We start from the raw sequence: 20,104 nt of genomic DNA on the forward strand, positions 1-20,104 counted from the left end.
GGTTCATATGTATTTTCTTGATGAAAAGTGTGTGCTCATATTTAAGACTGACAATAATAAAATGTTGTATCTTAAGATCCTGTGTTTTGCATACATTATTCTTGTTTATTTAGCTTTGTAATGCCGACAGTGGCATAAATCCAGAAACGAGACAAACCTATTGATCTTTTGATCCCTCGGCATTCCTGACCTTGGACTGAGCTCATTATGGTCTGTCCGCTATATTACCAACAACTGTTAACTGCAGTTCTCTAAATCACACTAGTGAGTCTTTGAGCCTGAACACAGTGTATTTTTTAAGGGTTCCGGTACATTAATTATGAACATCCGCAGCAGGAGATCTGCCAACTCTGTGACGTTGCCTCTCTTCCTCCACTGTAGCTGCATGCAGAAGCCATTTCCTATTCTAATTCATTCACTGTATAGATGATACATGCAACAAGAATATGGAGGTTTCCACTGTTAATTTTCGATGGTGGGGTTGCTTTTGAAAAATAATTTAAACCATGTCTATTGTATGTAGAGTATTTCAGGTTTTGGACTTTTTATTGCACTTTTTTCCAAGCAGTGACAAAGAAATGTCTTTGCAGTTGGTACCACACTGTTGTACTTCAGCCTCGACTAATATTTAATTCATGCAAACATCTGCTGTCTGCAGCTGAGAGTTGCTCCATACACCAGAGAATGAATACAGTGTTGGAAAGATAAAAGAATGCCTTATGTTAAAGGCCAGTGTCCCTCAAATCAAAGTTAATACTGAAATGCACAATGTCAAGATGATTAATTGTATTTTTGAGGCGGTATTGCTCTGTTCTAATACGAATACTACTAAACACGTTTTGACTTTTTGTTACTAAAGAACAATAAAACTGAGCATTCAATGGAGACAGCTGACCATAAAACGCTGAAACCACCACCATCTGGTAAGAATTGAAGAAAAGAAAGGGTGTGTAATATCTCAAATATGGATGCTGCAAACTAACTAAATGGTAAATGGCCTGTACTTGTATAGCCCTTTTCTAGTCTTCTGACCACTCAAAGCGCTTTAAACACAACTTGTCATCATTCACCCATTCACACCCTTAACAACATTCACACACTGTAGGCACAGCTACTGGAGCGATTTGGGGTTAAGTGTCTTGCCCAAGGACACATCGACATGGGCTAGCAGAGCTGGGGATCGAACCGCCGGTCCCCTGATTGAAGGACGACCCTGATTAACACTGAGCCCGTGCTTGCTCAAACCAGAAAGAGGCACAGCAAAATCTAGTCTTCTCTGAAAAGAAAAATGGAACTTCAAGCTTGGTAACCTATAGCCTCTTGAAGAGGCTTCCGTTGATTGGTGCTACTTTTGTTCAGTCGGGTTACATTAAATGGGATGGTGCAAAACAACTATTCAATTCAATTCAATTCAGTTTATTTTGTATAGCCCAATATCACAAATTACAAATTTGCCTCAGAGGGCTTTACAATCTGTACACATACGACATCCCTGACCTTTGACCTCACATCGGATCAGAAAAAACTCCCCAAAAATAACCTTTGACAGGGAAAAAAGGGAAGAAACCTTCAGGAGAGCAACAGAGGAGGATCCCTCTCCCCGGATGGACAGAAGAATAGATGTCATGTGTACAGAATGAACAGAGTTACAGAATTACATAAACACATTACATGAATATGACAATGTATGAATGGAACTCCAATCCATGAAACAGAAGGAGGTCGAGAGGATGCGCATCAGCAGGGCCAACACGGGAGGCCGGTTCACCAGGCATCAGACACCTCCAGGTCCAATGGACCCTATGAGACGTGAAGTCACAACGTCTCTGGGGAGGAAGCAGAGTTAATTAGGTGCAATAGAGAGATGTAAATTCATCCATAAGGAGAGAGAGAAGATGAGATAGGTACTCAGTGTATCCAAAAACATCCCCCAGCAGCCTATAAGCCTATAGCAGCATATCAAGGGGCTGGACCAGGGCAAACCTGATTCAGCCCTAACTATAAGCACTATTAAAGAGGAAAGTCTTAAGTCTATTCTTGAATGAGGTGACTGTGTCTGCCTCCAGGACTGAAAGTGGAAGCTGGTTCCATAAAAGAGGAGCTTGATAACTGAAGGCTCTTGCTCCCATCCTACTTTTTAGGACTCTATGAACCACAAGTAGCCCCACATTTAGTGAGCAGCTCTCTAGTGGGGCAATATGGTACTACAAGCTCCTTAAGATATGATGGTGCATCACCAATCAAGGCTTTGTAGGTGAGGAGAAGAATTTGAAATGTGATTCTTGATTTTACAGGGAGCCAGTGCAGAGCAGCTAATACAGGAGTCATGTGATCTCTTTTCTTAGTTTTTGTGAGTACACGAGCTGCAGCATTCTGGATCAACTGGAGGGATTTAAGAGACTTATTAGAGCAGCCTGATAATAAGGAGTTGTAGTAATCTAGTGTGGAAGTAACAAACGCGTGAACCAGCTTTTCTGCATCTTTTTGAGACAAGATGTGCCTGATTTTTGAAATGTTACGTAGATGAAAAAATGCAATCCTTGAGATTTGCTTAACGTGGGAGTTAAAGGACAAGTCTCGGTCAAAGATAACGCCTAGATTCTTTACAGTGGTGTTGGATGCCAGGGAAATGCCATCTACAGAAACCACATCACCAGATAATTGATCTCTGAGGTGTTCAGGGCCCAGTAAAATAACTTCAGTTTTGTCTGAGTTTAACATCAGGAAGTTGCAGGTCATGCATGTTTTTATGTCTTTAAGACATTCTTGAATTTTAGCGAGCTGGTTTGGTCTCCTCTGGTTTGATCGACAGATATAATTGAGTATCGTCTGCATAGCAATGAAAGTTTTCCCCACATAGTATGTTAGAGCACTGTCAAAATGTAACTTTGTGAAAGATAAATGCTCTCAGCGAATACACTAATTGGGCAACATCATCGAAATCCGTTGTCTAAAATCTCACAGGACAGAGCCTTGACTTGAGCCTGATTTACAGGTGGCAGGTAAAGTAAACCGAAATTATAATAACAGCAGTGGTGCAGACATTACTTTCATGGAAGCGATGAAGAAACATTTAGAAAATCTATTTGGAGATAGAAACACAAAAGCGTGCATCTCTACCTGTGAGACCTGAGACTTCTGGACCACTTTGATTCTGGCTGAGTACCTTCTTTAAAGAGGTTTCTCTGATATATGACTATTGTAACTGCTGCATTAGATTCTACTGGATTGTTAGTCTGTACTGTCTTTTCCTTATCTAAATTGTTGGAGCTGGGCCCTTGCTTCACTCAAGTGACTGAATGCAAAAGGAAACTAGCTAGGGTAAGAGTGTCTGTTCTCTATTCCAATTTGACTGGGGACTAAGCTCTACTTTAATGTATACCTTTGAGGTAAATAGACCTTTGTCCCTAATCAGTTTTGGCAAGAACAGGAGACTTGTGTTGAACTTCACTGATTAAAGGGAAGACCTGCTATTGTCCTGAGACAGATAGTTTCTATTGGTGGCCATTCCACTGACGAGCTGGGGGCGTGGTCGACACAGCTGTAGCTAATTATCGTCAACTCTGGTGTAAAACCAGGTAGGGGTTTTAACCCTCTGGGGTCAAAGGTCTTTTTCTCGATTTTACATTATTTCTTAAAAGGTACTTGCATTTGATACATACCCATGTTAATACATCAAACAGTGGAGAACAATCTCAGCTATCAATATAATGAAGCACCATTGTCTTTAGGCACAGTGTAAAGAGGTAATGTGGCTATAAAGCTGAAACGTTTATCACATTTCTTCAAATCTCTTGTGAAAACACACCTGTACTCATGGGACGAACTGTTATGGTGATGGAAATTGGTTTAACAGTCTTAGGTTCTCAAAAATGGTGGAATATATTAATAAAATAGTAGATACCTGTAATAAATGTCTAAAACCACATTTTGTAATATCGTTTTTTGTAAAAGTGTTGTCTGGCACTATTTTCACCAAATGTGAGAGAGACTGAGATGAAATGGGAGAAATTACTTCATACTACAGATCAAGCATCATGGGATGTATGCAAATGAAGAATGAACATTACAACCATTTTTGTTTTCAAACTAAATATTTACTATATATTCTAGTCTAATTAGATTGAAGGGCGGAGCTCGACACAAACGTCACTCAGCTCTTGGCTCGCTGTGTGAATCACGTCCGATCTCGTAAGAAGAAGGTCACGGAAGTAGAACGTCCAGATTACGGCAACATCCAAACCATATTCCTGTGCCGTTTTATCACAGAGATATAAATATAACGGTCGCGTAAACACCGTAGGACGCGCCGGTGCGTCCATGGACTCCAGAGGGTTAAGCGTCAGTGAAAACTGGTCTGGAGTACGAAGATTCTGAGGATAAAGAGATAAGAGTCTTTGGTTGGAGTCTTTCGGGGGTGGCTGAGTATAATATTGTTCCGTGAAAAAATGTGTTTACCTTCCATACCTGTGCGCATATCTACTCGTAGATACTATAGGCCTCGGACTCGTTCACACATTTACCGAAATCCCTCCTCTGTTATCTATGCCACCCGTTCCACAAATACCTCATCACAGGGGGCCTCTAGCTTACCGCAAGGCAGACTTCATTTCAGGCTTTGCTACCAAACAAGTCGCTTGACTTCCTGGCTCTCACTGAGACTTGATCACACCAGTCAACACATCTACCCTTGCTCTGTCCTCTGCTTTCTCCTTCAGCCATACATGCAGGCCCTCTGGTCGGGATGGTGGTACAGGTTTACTCATCTCCCCCAAATGGAGCTTTACTCTACCTCCTTCCGCTTCTCCACTGTCTTTTGAGTTTCATGCTGTGACAATAACTCATCCGGGTCAACTAAACATTGTCGCTCTCTACCGTCCTCCTGGTTCTTTGTTGAGATTTCTTGGAAGAATTAAAAGTCCTCCTGTCAAACTTCTCAGAAAATGTCCCCCTACTCATCTTTCTGGGTGACTTGAGCATCCACACAGAGAAGTCATCTGACCTGTTTCTCTTACTGTCTTCCTTTGCTCTCTCGCTCAGCCCATCCCCTCCTACTCACAAAGCTGGCAACCACCGTGACTATATTTTCACCAGAAATTGCTCTACATCTAACCTCACTGTAACTCCACTTCATGTCTCTGACCTCTTCTTCATCTCGTACTTTCTCTCACTCTCTGGAATGACAACCCTCCCACATCAACAGACTCTGTAGCGGTCAGTCGCAACATTACATTAGCTCTCTCTCTCCTCTCTGGCCTCCTCTGTTTTATCTGCCCTCCCTTCAACTGACTCTCTCTCACTCATGCATCCTAACACTGCCACATATACCCTCCTCTCTACCCTGTCTTCCTCTCTTGATTCTCTCTGTCCTCTTACGACACGACAAGTCTGGAATTCCTCCCCGGCTCCGGTGTTGTCTGACTCGGTGCCCGCCGAGAGAGCCACCATGCAAGCATCAGAAACGAAATAATGAAAATCGAAACATGCCGATGACCTGCTCTCCTATCTCTTCTCTCCTCATTCTCTGCCATTATCTCTTCAACCAAAAGCTTGTTCTACCAATCCAGAATGCAATCCTCTTTCTCTAACCCCAAAAAACTATTGTCTATCTTCTCCAACCTCCTTGACCCCCCCTTGTCCCCCTCCTCCTTCCACCCTTCTACCAAGCCACTTCGTTGGCTATTTTACTAAAAAGATGACATACGCTCCTCATTTATTAATCCATCTTCTATAACTACACTTCAGTTAACTTTGTGTTCTTCCCCGTTGCTTTCCTCTTTCACCTCTTGAGCGAGCTATCTTTAACCAAGTCTCCTCTTATCTCCGCTATAACAACCTTCTTGACCCCCACCAGTCTGACTTCAAGACAGGCCACTCAACAGAGACTGCCCTCCTTGCTGTCTCTGAGCAACTTTACACTGCTAGAGCAGCCTTTCTCTCCTCTGTTCTTATCCTTCTAGACCTTTCTGCTTCATTTGACACAGTGAACGACCAGATCCTTATTTCCTCCCTCCAGGACCTGGGTATCTCAGGCTCTGCTCTCTCTCTCTTCTTATCCTACCATAACGACCACATTTACCGGGTACCTTGGAGAGGATCTGTGTCTGAACCTTGTCCTTTCACTACTGGGGTCCCTCAAGGCTCCGTTCTTGGTCCCCTCCTCTTCTCTCTGTACACCAAGACTCTCGGCTCTGTCATTCGCTTGCATGGCTTTTCCTACCATAGATATGCTGATGACACCCAACTGATCCTCTCGTTTCCCCAATCTGAAACACAGGTAGCAGCACAAATCTCTGACTGACATCTCTCAGTGGATAGCCGCACACCACCTGAAAAAAACAAGACTACTTTTCCTTCTAGGAAAAGGCTCTCCAACCCACGACCTGACTATTACCTTCAACAACTCTCTGTTGGCTCCGACCTCGACTGCCAGGAACCTCGGTGTGACAGTCGACAGTCAGGTCTCCCTGCCTGCCAACATTACTGCAACAACATGTTCCTGTAGGTACATGCAGCACAACATCAGGAGAATACGTCCTCTTCTTACTCAGAAGACGGGACAGGTTCTGGTCCAGGCTCTGGTCATCTCAGCTCCCCATTGACATCAGGACCGTAGAAAGTCTCTACATCTTCTACCGCAAACTAAAAACACATCTTTTCCGACGATACCTTGAATACAGAAAGGAGCACTTTAGTAGCCCCTAGACGGCACTTACTTATAGCACTTTGTAGTTTGGCTTTCTTGAAGAAATTGTTCTTTCTTGATTTTTGTTGTTCTGAGTTTGTACTCATGGTTGATCAAGAATCACATATAAAATCTCCTCACGTTCAAAGCGTGATGCACCATCATATCTGAAGGAGCTCATAGTGATAGTGATATTGGGCTATACAAAATAAACTGAATTGAAATTGAATTGAAGTGAATAGTACCATATTACCCCTCTAGAGAGCTGCGCTCACTAAATGCGGGGCTACTTGTGGTTCCTTGAGTAGGATGGGAGCCAGAGCCTTCAGCTATCGAGCTCCTCTTTTATCGAACCAGCTTCCACTTTCAGTCCGGGGGGGAGACAGTCACCACATTTAAGAGTAGACTTAAGACTTTTCTCTTTAATAGCACTTATAGTTAGGGCTGGCTCAGGTTTGCCCTGGTCCAGCCCCTAGATATGCTTCTATAGGCCTATAGGCTGCTGGGGGACATCTTAGGATACACTGAGCTCTTCCTTCTCTCTCCTTCTGGATGAATTCAAGTCTCTTCATTAAACATTACTAGTTCTACTTCTTTCCCGGAGTCTTTGTGCCCTTTCACCTCACAGGGTCCATTGGACCTGGCTGTGTCTGGAATTGGTCCCGGCTCCTGCTCCCTGCTTCCTTGCCTTGGCCTGGCTTCCTGCCTCATTGGCCCTGGCTCCTTTGCCAGGCCCTTGAGGGAGGACCTCTAGGGCCTGGCCTCCTGCCCCATTGGCCCTGCATCCTTCTTGTGGCCTCCTGCCTCATGGGCTGTCCTCCTGCCTCCGTGGCCCTGCGTCCTGCCATGACCCTGCTGATGCCACTCCTCTCCACCTCCTTCTATTTACATGGATTTTGGTAGTCTGGACTACTCATTATTCAGAATTTCTGTCATATTCATTGCATTGCACATTACATCTATTGCTTCTGTCCATCCGGGGAGAGGGATCCTCCTCTGTTGCTCTCCTGGAGGTTTCTTCCCTTTTTTCCCTGTGAAAGGGTTTTTTCTATTTCTTGGGAGTTTTTCCTGATCTGATGTGAGGTCAAAGGTCAGGGATGTCGTATGTGTACAGATTGTAAAGCCCTCTGAGGCAAATTTGTAATTTGTGATTCTGGGCTATACAAAATAAACTGAATTTAAGTTAATTGAAATTGAATGCACTTATTGTAAGTCACTTTGGATAAAAGTGTCAGCTAAATGAAATGAAATGAAATATAATGTAATTTACCTACTGACATCGTCATCCCAAGAGCCGTGCTGCTGGCATTAAAAACAGACCAATGAAGATATTTGTTATCTCACCCTCCTCTCTGGCCTCCTCTGTTCTGTCAGCCCTCCCTTCAACCGATTCTTTCGCACTTATGCAGCCTAACTTCGCCACTGACACTCTTCTCTCTACGCTGTCGTCCTCTCTTGATTCTCTCTGTCCTCTTACGACTCGAAAGGTCCGCAAGTCCTCTCCGGCTCCGTGGCTATCCGAACCGGTGCGCGCCGAGAGAGCCACTATGCGAGCAGCGGAAAGGAAATGGCGAAAATCCAAACACGCCAGCGACCTGCTTGCCTATCAATCTCTTCTCTCCTCCTTCTCTGCGTCCATCTCTGCAGCCAAAAGTCTGTTCTATCAATCCAGAATCGAATCCTCTCTATCTAACCCTAAAAAGCTCTTCTCAATTTTTTCCAACCTCCTTGACCCCCCTGGTCCCCCCCCTCCCTCCACCCTTCTACCAAGCCACTTTGTTGACTACTTTACAAAAAAGATAGACGACATACGCTCTTCATTTACTAATCCATCTTCCATAACTACACCTCCAGTAACTTCACCTTCTTCCCCCTTGTTTTCCTCTTTTATCCCCCTGTCTCCCAATCAAGTTCTTACCTTGGTAACCTCTGCCCGCCCAACCACCTGCCCCCTTGACCCCATCCCTTCTCACATTCTCCAGTCCATTGCTCTGGACCTTCTTCCCTTTCTCACCCATCTTATTAACACCTCCCTCTCAAGCGGCTGTTTCCCTAACTCTCTGAAGGAGGCAAGAGTCAACCCTATCCTGAAGAAACCCACTCTCGACCCATCTGAAGTCAATAACTACAGACCTGTCTCTCTCCTCCCCTTCCTTTCCAAAACTCTAGAGCGAGCTATCTTTAACCAAGTCTCCTCCTTTCTCCACAGTAACAACCTTCTAGACCCCCACCAGTCTGGATTCAAGACAGGCCACTCAACAGAGACTGCCCTCTTTGCTGTCTCTGAGCAGCTTCACACTGCTAGAGCAGCCTCTCTCTCCTCTGTCCTCATCCTTCTAGACCTTTCCGCTGCCTTTGACACAGTGAACCACCAGATCCTCTTGTCCTCCCTCCAGGACCTGGGTATCTCAGGCACCGCGCTCTCACTCTTCTCATCCTACCTCACCGACCGCTCTTACCGGGTAACCTGGAGAGGATCTGTGTCTGAGCCTTGTCCTCTGACTACTGGGGTCCCTCGGGGCTCAGTCCTTGGTCCTCTTCTCTTCTCTCTGTACACCAACTCTCTCGGCTCTGTCATTCGCTCGCATGGCTTCTCCTACCACAGCTACGCTGACGACACCCAACTGATCCTCTCGTTTCCCCAATCCGAAACACAGGTAGCAGCACGAATCTCTGCCTGTCTGACTGACATCTCTCAGTGGATGTCCGCTCACCACCTGAAAATTAACCCGGACAAGACTGAACTTCTCCTTCTTCCAGGAAAAGGCTCTCCCACCCACGACCTAACTATTAACTTCAACAACTCAGTGCTGGTTCCGACTCCGACTGCCAGGAGCCTCGGTGTGACACTCGACAGTCAACTCTCCCTGACTGCCAACATTACCGCAATAACACGCTCCTGTAGGTCCATGCTGTACAACATCAGGAGAATACGACCCCTTCTCACTCAGAAGGCGGCACAGGTTCTGGTCCAGGCTCTGGTCATCTCACGGCTGGACTATTGCAACTCCCTCCTGGCAGGTCTACCTGCTAATGCCATTTGGCCTCTACAGGTCATCCAGAATGCAGCTGCTCGGCTGGTCTTCAACCTCCCGAAATGTACCCACACTACTCCGCTCCTCCGCGACCTTCACTGGTTACCGGTGGCCGCCCGCATCCGCTTCAAAACATTGGTACTTGCGTACCGTGCTGCGAACAGATCGGGTCCGGTCTACATCCAGGACATGGTCTAACCTCACACCCAGGACATGGTCTAACCTCACACCCAGGACATGGTCAAACCTCACACCCCAGCTCGTTCACTTCGCTCGGCTTCTGCCAATCGGCTTGTAGCTCCTTCACTTCGAGCTAAACACTCAACAAAATCACGACTGTTTGCTGTGCTGGCTCCTCATTGGTGGAACGAGCTCCCCATTGACATCAGGACAGCAGAAAGTCTCTACATCTTCCGTCGCAAACTAAAAACACATCTTTTTCGACTATACCTTGAATAGGTAGCACTTAAATGCCGTAGTAGCACTTAAATGTCCCTTACCGATAGCACTTTGTTGTTTAGCACTTTAGTAGCACTTAAATGGCACTTATGGATAGTACTCTGTAGTTTAACGTTATTGAAGAAATTGTACTTGCTTGATTCTTGTTGTTCTGAGTTTGGACTCATGGTTTAATGCACTTATTGTAAGTCGCTTTGGATAAAAGCGTCAGCTAAATGACATGTAATGTAATGTAATCTCATCTGAACTTTTATTAAAAACTAAAGACTGTGCATAAACATCCGTAATGCTGAAGTGAAGTTAAAGAACTAGAGACTAGCGATTCAACTTTTAACTCTCTTTTCAAAACTCTGTCCAACAAATGAGCTACTTGTGAGTTAAGAAAAATTAACTTTTTTTAACCATAGTTCAGATCAAAGTCAACAATCCTGTAGGCTACTCAGTTTCCAACAGCACCATGTATAAACCCTCCTCAGTTAACAATCTAGGGTCAGCTGGGGGTGAAAGGACGTGTGCCAGCTAGAGGTCATCCTGATTAGGTGGCCCATCTCAAGTTTAAGAGAACATTTCTTTCTTTATTTTTTCACCCATTTTTCCTTGGTTAAAGTTGTTCACAGCTTCTTTTTACTGTATAATTCAAAAATATTTTACAAAGCTATATCCTCCTGAGGCCCAACAGAGGGCACATCTCTTGTACATGGGTCTTTTGGGAGAATAATAAACCTAAGATCAATAGTTGTGTTGCTTGTGCTCCATGGTCAGAAATATTGCCAGTCCAGACAGTTCACTCATAAGTATTTCATTACTTTCATTCAACTCTAAGGGCCGACAGTTGACCGAATAGATTGTCTGCTCACAGTTGGTGGTGGTCTGGACCAAAGCCTGAGGTTGTGGATCTGAGAAATGTGAGTCTTAGTATCTATAGGGCGGCACAGTTAATCAAATATTTATCGCAATCAAAATTTTGCCCTACAACAATTGAACTAACATGATCGACTACAATATTACCATTTAAAATGCGCGTTCCGCTCATATAAACTCTGCTGCATATCACATATAAGCACGTCCTAAACAGTCAACTACCAGGGGGCGAGTGAGGTTTGTTTCGGCTTCACTTTTAGGGAGCTGTCATGCAGGTGCATGTGCACTTGACTGCGACAGAGCATGGAAAAACGTTCCTGAATGTTGAGGCTGCATTGCAGAATTGAATAATAACATACAGTATATTCCTTGTTATTCTGTCTGCTTGTATTCAACACAGAGCAAACAAACACGCAGTGAATTCAGGTAAAGAAGAACCTTATTTAAGCCTTATTGTTGTATGCACTGGAGCACAGCACAGAAGTGGTAGCAGTGCTCTATTGATTTAAATGTGAAAGTGCAGTGAAAATAGGTTGTCTCCTTAACTAACTAATGACTAATAATGATAAATATTTGTGATCTTGATATTGATAATAATCGTGATTATTATATGTTGCTGGGCATGCTACTGATGTCAACATATTGTTGAGCCACTGCAGAGGAAAACATGAATCTGTCACAAAATATCACCAGGACTTAACCAGTAGTGGACTTATAATAAAGCTATAACGGTAATCAAAATATAGAATACATCACAATATTTTAGTTCATGGCAGTCTCAGTTGGCCAGCTGTGGGGGAAAGGTCCCAATAATTGCTAGGACTCATCCAGTGGTGATCCATAACAGACTATCCCTCTATCCAGTTGTTGTTAAGATATATCTGATGTTGAAATTTAATAGCAGAAATACCCTTTGTAACAAAAGTAAAGCCACCCTGACTACAATATGTATCAATCCTGCAAAAGTCAAAAGTATCAACCAAAGCCCATGGTTAATATGGGAAAAATCATAGCTCATGTATTAAAGTAACCTCGACATGAACCTAATCACAGGCAGGATGCAGCAGATGAACTCCGATCTCTGGTGTCAATGTCTTGTCCTGTGTTGCCTCGATCATCCATCTTCCATGAATCACTCATCCAAGGTAACTTCTAATAAATCCTGGATTGAAAAACCAATCTGCCTGTAATCCAGACAGCATCTATGTGTTTGTAGATGGACAATACACAAATGTATTTAGTTGGATTCATTATATGCGTAGATGAACCCACCATGCTGGTCCTGTTAATGCCAACTGTCAGACCGTTGGTACAGTATTCGTGTTGTCTGCAACACCCACTTGAGCCCTTGATGGACATTTAAACACTGGAGAAAAGTCTCGCTGTCTACCTTCTAACTCCCAGTTGAAGCCATATCTTCCCTCTCATGTGGCCCCCCCACATTATATTTCAACCTAATTAATGTCAATTTGTGTGTGTGGGGTGGGGGGGGGGCGGGACGGGACGGGACAATTAAGGATCTGTCTCCTAAAGTTGTTGGATACTCTCTCCACTCCACTCCACTCATCGAGGCGAGCACAAACTCTTAAGGGCTGGTAAACATCCTGTGATTGGCCGGATCGTCTCACAGGACTGTGTGTGTGCTGTAGCTGAGTGGAACGGAGAAGAACTGAGGAGGAAAAGAGCTTCTCCAAACCAAAGACAATAACATCTGTGCTGACAGGAAACCAGACTTCCTCCACTCAAATGCAGATGAAACGGCATTTTCCAGATACACAATTAGATGCATTTATATTTCCACATGTCACTCACCGAGAAAGTGAGCCCTTGTTACCGCGCTGTCAAGCACCAACAACGTTAATGCGGCAGTTAAGCCTGCAATCCGCTCAAGCTAAAATATGAAATGAAGTAAAGGATTGAATGAACTTTGGGGTCATTCAATCAAAGACATTTATGTGTCATTACTTTAGAGAAGTAATTTTCACTTTCAGAAATGTTATTAAAAAGCATACTTTATCCCATTACTCATTTTGAATGAAAAAGAGTAATGAGCTTGTGTATGATTTCAGTGTCTGAGGGAATATTAACGAATTATCTTTTTATATCAAATCATCTACATCATCAAATAATCTACATTGTTGTTAATGTTATGGTTTATTGTTGCACCACCCGCCATGACACATTCCTTGTATGTGAAAACATATTTGGCAATAAAAAGTTCTGACTCATTCTGATCTTTAGCTATGTGAAAGTTTATATTACTAGCTTTCAAGAGAAACCATGGGTGTCTAATTAGGAAGGCATAATTAATGTCATCGATTAGAAATGTTATGTTATGACACCTTGTTATGACACCTTCCCCATAAATTGAAAGCGAGAGTCGTAGCTGTCTGAATCAAGTTTTTAAGTGGGAGAACTTACAACTCATAATGAGATAACATGGTTGTAGGAGTATAATTGCTGCCTGAGAGCCTTTAGCAATTTTAGGAGTTATTGAAGAAAGAAAAATGTCTGCTGCAGGCTGTATGTAACTAAAGTTGATATATATACATCAGTATTATTGTTCTTGGCATGCTGCATGATTACATCATTGCAGGTTTTGGTGTCAGGGAACAGAAGAAAAACTGCAGTGAGAATATAACAGATTTTTACTGTATTTCTTATTGATTTGTATATTCCCTTGGTTATATTGCTGAATACCAGTTATTGGAACATACATGTTGACATATGTGACACAATGAAAAAATATTGAATTTCTAACACTAAAATTATTGATAAAATCGGGGAGAATACTGTGTTTTTGGTTTGCAAATACTATTGCAAAGGTACATCATTTACATGACCTCTTATGAATTTCTATGACTGAATCTTTAAAAATACTAAAATGAGGACATATTCTGTTCTCATTTTAGTATTTCTTTCAACAGAATAAAAACAAAACCACCTAAAACTATACTCATATGATTGTTGCATTTTATTTCATTTATGAATATGACCGTCACAATTGAATAATGTGTCATCAATTTAAATTTAGATAGAAAAACATGACAAGTTTGAAGTTACAAGGACAATATTTTCATATTCTATTGAGTGTTTTTGATCATTCATTGAAGTCGAGTTTTGAATACTAATGTTAACTGGTATTCAAAAAGGCATCATCACACACTGTTGTTGTTGTTGTTGTTGTTGTTGTTGTTGATACGTACATACAAAACATTGGATGTGTGATCCGCATCCTAAAACTACACATTTCTATATTGTATAGGGCAGACAGCCTTACACTTGGAATGTTGGGTATTGGCAGCATCACCTGTTGAATAAATAAAATAAAATAAATTATGAATGAAATGGAAATATTTTTGATATGCATTGTAGTCCATGTGCAGTTCATACGTTGGGCTAGACAGCAGGCACAGTTCTTGCATAGCACCACTGCCTTCCAAGATGTTCAGGTTGTGGGACACATCTTCCTGCTGGCAGACGACTCCAACAGGACATGAAATATCCTGCAGAATGTGAGACGAGAAAGTCAATAACCAAACCAGTTTCACTGGTGAATGTGAAGATGTAAGGCAGGAAGTGGCTCACTGAGCTCCACCTGAGGGAGTCAGAAGCACATTACCCAATGACTGGAAGCCCCTCTGAGACAACAACACAAACGTTCTGTCGCAGGAAGGAGGCAACCGTTGACCAGTGAAACCTTCCTTCTTCAAGATGTTTTTTTTCTTAAAAACATTTGGAACATGCCACAAAAAAGGGTTAATGTGGCTAAAGTTAATAACTACATACATGACCATCATTGTGGTTTGTCATTTAGTCACATTAAATCCATATCAATGTGTATTTCTTTTACTTAATCTTAATTTATTGTCCAACTATTCACAAGTTAAACCAGATCTTACATATCGTACCCTTGGTGCTTGTGCTGACGAGTGTTAGCTAAAGCAAGTTTACAAAGTAAGCTTTTTTCCCTCATCAATAAACCTTGATTGAATATGATGTAACAAAATGCCCAAACTGATCCAACTCTCTGAACCAGCTCTTCACAAGACTGCCACAACCAAAATGTCCAAAGTGACTTTTTAAATTGTAATTGTAATACTGTGATGTAGAGTAATTGCAGTAACTATTCGTTACTGAAGAAAAATAACCACATTAATGTAGCCGTGAGTTACACAGTCTGAGTAGAAGCCCTTTGTCACACAACAGAGGGAAGCAGCTCGATTGCCAAACGCAGGTTTCAGGTTTCAGGTTTCACAAAGCCCAGCAAAGTCCCTTCAGCTGGTTTCATTCCGTCAAGAAGGAGTAAAAAAAATCACACACTGCATCCATCATGACAATGTATGCAGCCGTTCACCACGTGCACACTCAAAGTCATTCTTCTTGGCATTTGGGGACATCTTTTAACAAGTTTGGTGATGTTTGGACGAACACTCATTGACCTTAGTTCCCTATTCAATTCAATTCAGTTTATTTTGTATAGCCCAATATCACAAATTACAAATTTGCCTCAGAGGGCTTTACAATCTGTACACATACGACATCCCTGACCTTTGACCTCACATCGGATGTATCCTAAAACGTCCCCCAGCAGCCTATAAGCCTATAGCAGCATATCTAGGGGCTGGACCAGGGCAAACCTGATTCAGTCATCAACCTCCTGCCGCTGGTTTTTCCTGGGTATTCCTGCGACTGGACATCAGGAGCAGGCGGTGGAGTAGCCCTAAATATAGGTGTCATTCTGTAATAGTGTGGAACCCTGATGGACCTTGAATCTGTGTCGCATCTGGTTTTGGACACCTTTGGTTGCATTGCTGTACCAACCTAGACTACCCAGCTGCTGTGGCAGTGCTACAAAAAAAGATTTATTCACACTGGTTTACTCTGCACACGTGTACATTCATGGCGAGACATGGCGGAACATTGACGCATCTTCCAAGATGACTCTCCGACTGAAAATATGATTAATAAGCTGACAGCCATCAACCTTCACAGTGCTCACTGCTTTCATCCGAGGCCAACAAATGTGCTTTGAGCAACACAATTCAAAGTCTTAGAAACGATGACACTCTAGCAGTGTAACTCTGAAAAGAAATTACAACAGCCAATATTCTGTGCGCTCATGTATTTTTATGATATCAAAGGGAAGAACCGTCTGGCCCAAATATGGTGTAGTTAATTAATTACAAAGCAAAGTACATGTATACAGGAATCAACAAATGCGAAGAAAGCGGTTTGAGGGCTTTTAATTATATATGGTTGAGATTATTTTCTGGGCTTCGTGTGATAAGAAAGTATTACATACAGAATAATTCTGTAAATAATTACTATTTACCATCTGAATTCATGGAACTGTAGGTTCATGGAACTATAGGTTGAATTTTATCCTATGAGTAATTGCATTACATGAGTCTTGGAGGCGAGCTGTATTCCATCCTTCACTGGCTTTTACATTCTGAGAGAGGAGCCTTGAAAATTCAACCTAAAAGAAAATATGAATTTGCTAGACAATATACAAGGTTACCCACTGATTTAAAGAATTAATTAAACCCGCAAACACACTTTATTTAACTGGAATCACGTTCTATTCATCATGTTATAAAAATGCAGATAAAATTCACACCACACCGGCTGTCTTTTATCAGTCCATAATTTAAACACATGCTCACATAAAATGCAAGAGGACTCCATCTCCAGAGAGCGGTGAGTACACTCAGCTATCGGTGTCATGGCTGACAGTGTACCTGACAGAAACCCTTCACTCTGAGACCAGATGTATGCCGTATAGTTAGACTCTTCATTACACACGTTAAACCCAATAAGCTGACATAAGGACACACACCCTACCAGGCCTGCAGTGCATGTTGACCAGTAAGCCATCTAATGGGTGCTGAGTGGGAGCAGACAGAGGGATGGAGGGAGGACAACGCCTCTGCACTGGGCACCGTGTTAGCTTTAGTGAGCACATTCAGATTTGTGAGGAATCACAGTATGCATGCATCAAACTGAGTCTGCCACAGACATTGTGCTCCAACGTCACGTACTTTTGGATGCAAATACAGCCCACCATACTCATCGCATAAAAAGAGACTTACCGAGTGAATATATTTATGAGGGTGAAGATGGGAAACAAAACTGATAATTTGAAGCACTTCATATCATCAGATCATTTATGTTTTATTTGTCCAGATTTTGAGATGTCTTTTTCTGGGATTTCTGCATCCGCCTCGATACTTCTGAGGTGAATGGAAAGGGCCACAGCACTGTGTTAAATGCCCTGCTGTTGTATGTTTGGAAATGATAACAATATTTGTCAAGTCAACCATTTTCCACCCTTTGATTTCATCTGTATTTAATTTGCTGCTGATTTTACTAATTTGTAAAAATGTCAGTTTAATTCAGTTTATTTTGTATAGCCCAATATCACAAATAAAGAATTTGCCTCAGAGGGCTTTACAATCTGTACACATACGACATCCCTGACCTTTGACCTCACATCGGATCAGGAAAAACTCCCCAAAAATATGAAAAAAATTACAAAATATAGTCCAAAGCTTTGACTTTACACCAAACAAGGACATCTTTTGTATTGTGTATATGTTTGGTGTAAATTAGGTCTAACTCTAACGACTTAATACAATCACATGTATAAGCTATTCTCATGAAAAGGTAATAATATCATTATTTGATTTCTTTAAATAAAAGCTATGATTTAGTAAGTTTTCAGTTTGTTGAAGAAATGATCATCTTTGGTGCCACTCACACACACACACCGACAAAGGCTCAGACACACACGCACGCACACACAAACACACACCGAGACACACCTACATGCACGCACACATAGGCACACACACACCGACACACAGGCACACACACACACACACACACAGGCACACACACACACAGGCACACACGCAGATACACACACACCTACACAGACACGCACACACCTACAGACGCACCTACACACACATGCACGCACACACAGGCACACACACAAACACACGCAGACACACACAGGCACACATCGACACGCACACACCGACACACCTACACGTACACACGCATCTACACACGCGTGCACACACACACACACAGACACACCGACACACACCTACATGCACGCACACATAGGCACACACACACCGACACACAGGCACGCACGCAGACATACACGGGCACACACACCCACATGCACGCACTTACACACAGACCTCCCACCGGCCTTGGCGTCACAGAAGGCTCTCCTATGTCTTTGTGGCTCTTTCTCTCTCCTCCTCTGTCTGTTCTTCACAGCCTGTTTATTCAAGCAGCTCCTTGGCGACACCTTCACACCTTCACACCTTCACACCTCCACGGCTCCACGGCTCCACGGCTCCACGGCTCCACGGCTCCACGGCTTCACGGCTCCCTTCTCTACCTCCACTGTTGGACAAGCAGCCCATCCGTGCTGCCCACGCCTGCATGGGACAAGTTTCACATGCACACAGACTCACCAATCAAACCTCCTTTTGCCATCTTAACTTCTCTGCACATGTAACCCTCTGTCGCTCTGTTTGGTACTCGGGCAAACATTATTCATATTCAGATAAAAAGCCTTACATGTAGGATGCAAAAGCTACTTGATCAGTGTTGAGGAAAAAAAAACAATGTTTCGCTTTTTTTTTTTTTAAACCAAAGCAGGACCACGCCATATTGTCAGAGAACATATTCCTGGTTCACAGGACATGCGCCTCTCCTTCTCACCCGGTACATCTGTTGAACAGGAACAGGCTGTTTCTGCTTGCTCAGTGGGAAAAACAAAATATTTAATTAATTAAGAAACATTGGGGAACACTGACAATAAATTGTGGTGAATGTTAACTTCATATAAAAGAAGATCATCATTCTGCTGCAGGAACATTTGGGCTGGTCATGATGAACAATGGGGATCAGGACGGCTCTCGTCATGGCGGTGCAGCCCACAAACCTGCTACTTTTTGTTTTGATTCGTTTCTCTTCAAATACTGTAACAAGTAGGGACACACAGACCTTGAGGCAATGACCCAGCCACACCAGCTGGACCCAGCTGTGGCTCTGTGGTGAGCAGGGTCGTCCTGCAATCCCCTGCTCCGCTAGCCCACGTCGATGTGTCCTTGGGCAAGACACTTAACCCCAGAATGTCTCCCGTAGCTGATCTACTGTGTGTGAATGTTAGTTAGTCCTGATGTGCAGGTGGAACCTTAGCCCCTCCCATCACGTGTGAATGGGTGAATGATGTCATATAGTGTTAAAGCGCTTCGCGTGGTTGGAAGACTAGAAAAGAGATATACAAGTACAGGTCCATTCACTAAATGTCATCTAGAGCGGAGTCCCCCCTGGAGAGCTGAGGTGGGTGCTTAGCTAACCCAATGGAGACCCAGCTATTCCACTACCCGGCTGATGTCCAGCGGTTGGAAAACAAGATGAATGAAAAGGCTTCCGGCCATCCATCGTGGCATCCCAGTCCAAGGTACTGCATTTGACGGCCACAGGACTTTAGTGGGATGAGAAGAGGTTGACATCAATGATGCTCGGTGCTAAAACATAATCAAAGTTGATGAACAATGTTTCTCTGATGTCAACGACGCAATACGTGTCCACCATACCTCGCACCCATCATAGCAGAATTTATACTTGTTCACATACACCATAGCTTCACTGACTCTTGCCCGTTATACTACATCACTTGCTCTGACCAAAAGCAGAAACGTTGTCATTGAATACATTACATTGGTGCTGCTTTTTACATCCCTTCTGATGCCAGTTAAAACATAAACAACAGAATGACACTACAGCTTTGTTTAACTTTATTGTTATCATGGTGCAAATGGGCTACGACTGCGTTTCATTGTGCTACCCTGGAATCCTGTATTTGAATTATCTTTGAGTCTATTTAAGATAAATTACAGCATCAGTCATTTTTTGCAAATGCCTTAAATCAGGCTTAGAAGTTTCTCTCTGAAGTCCAATTAGAACTTTGTTTATTTTGGATGATTTGATGCTATTTTTACAGAGTGACTTTTCTAAGAAACTAACCATT

Source organism: Cyclopterus lumpus, chromosome 14 (genome assembly GCF_009769545.1).
Source record: "Cyclopterus lumpus isolate fCycLum1 chromosome 14, fCycLum1.pri, whole genome shotgun sequence".
NCBI classification, from domain to species: domain Eukaryota; kingdom Metazoa; phylum Chordata; class Actinopteri; order Perciformes; family Cyclopteridae; genus Cyclopterus; species Cyclopterus lumpus.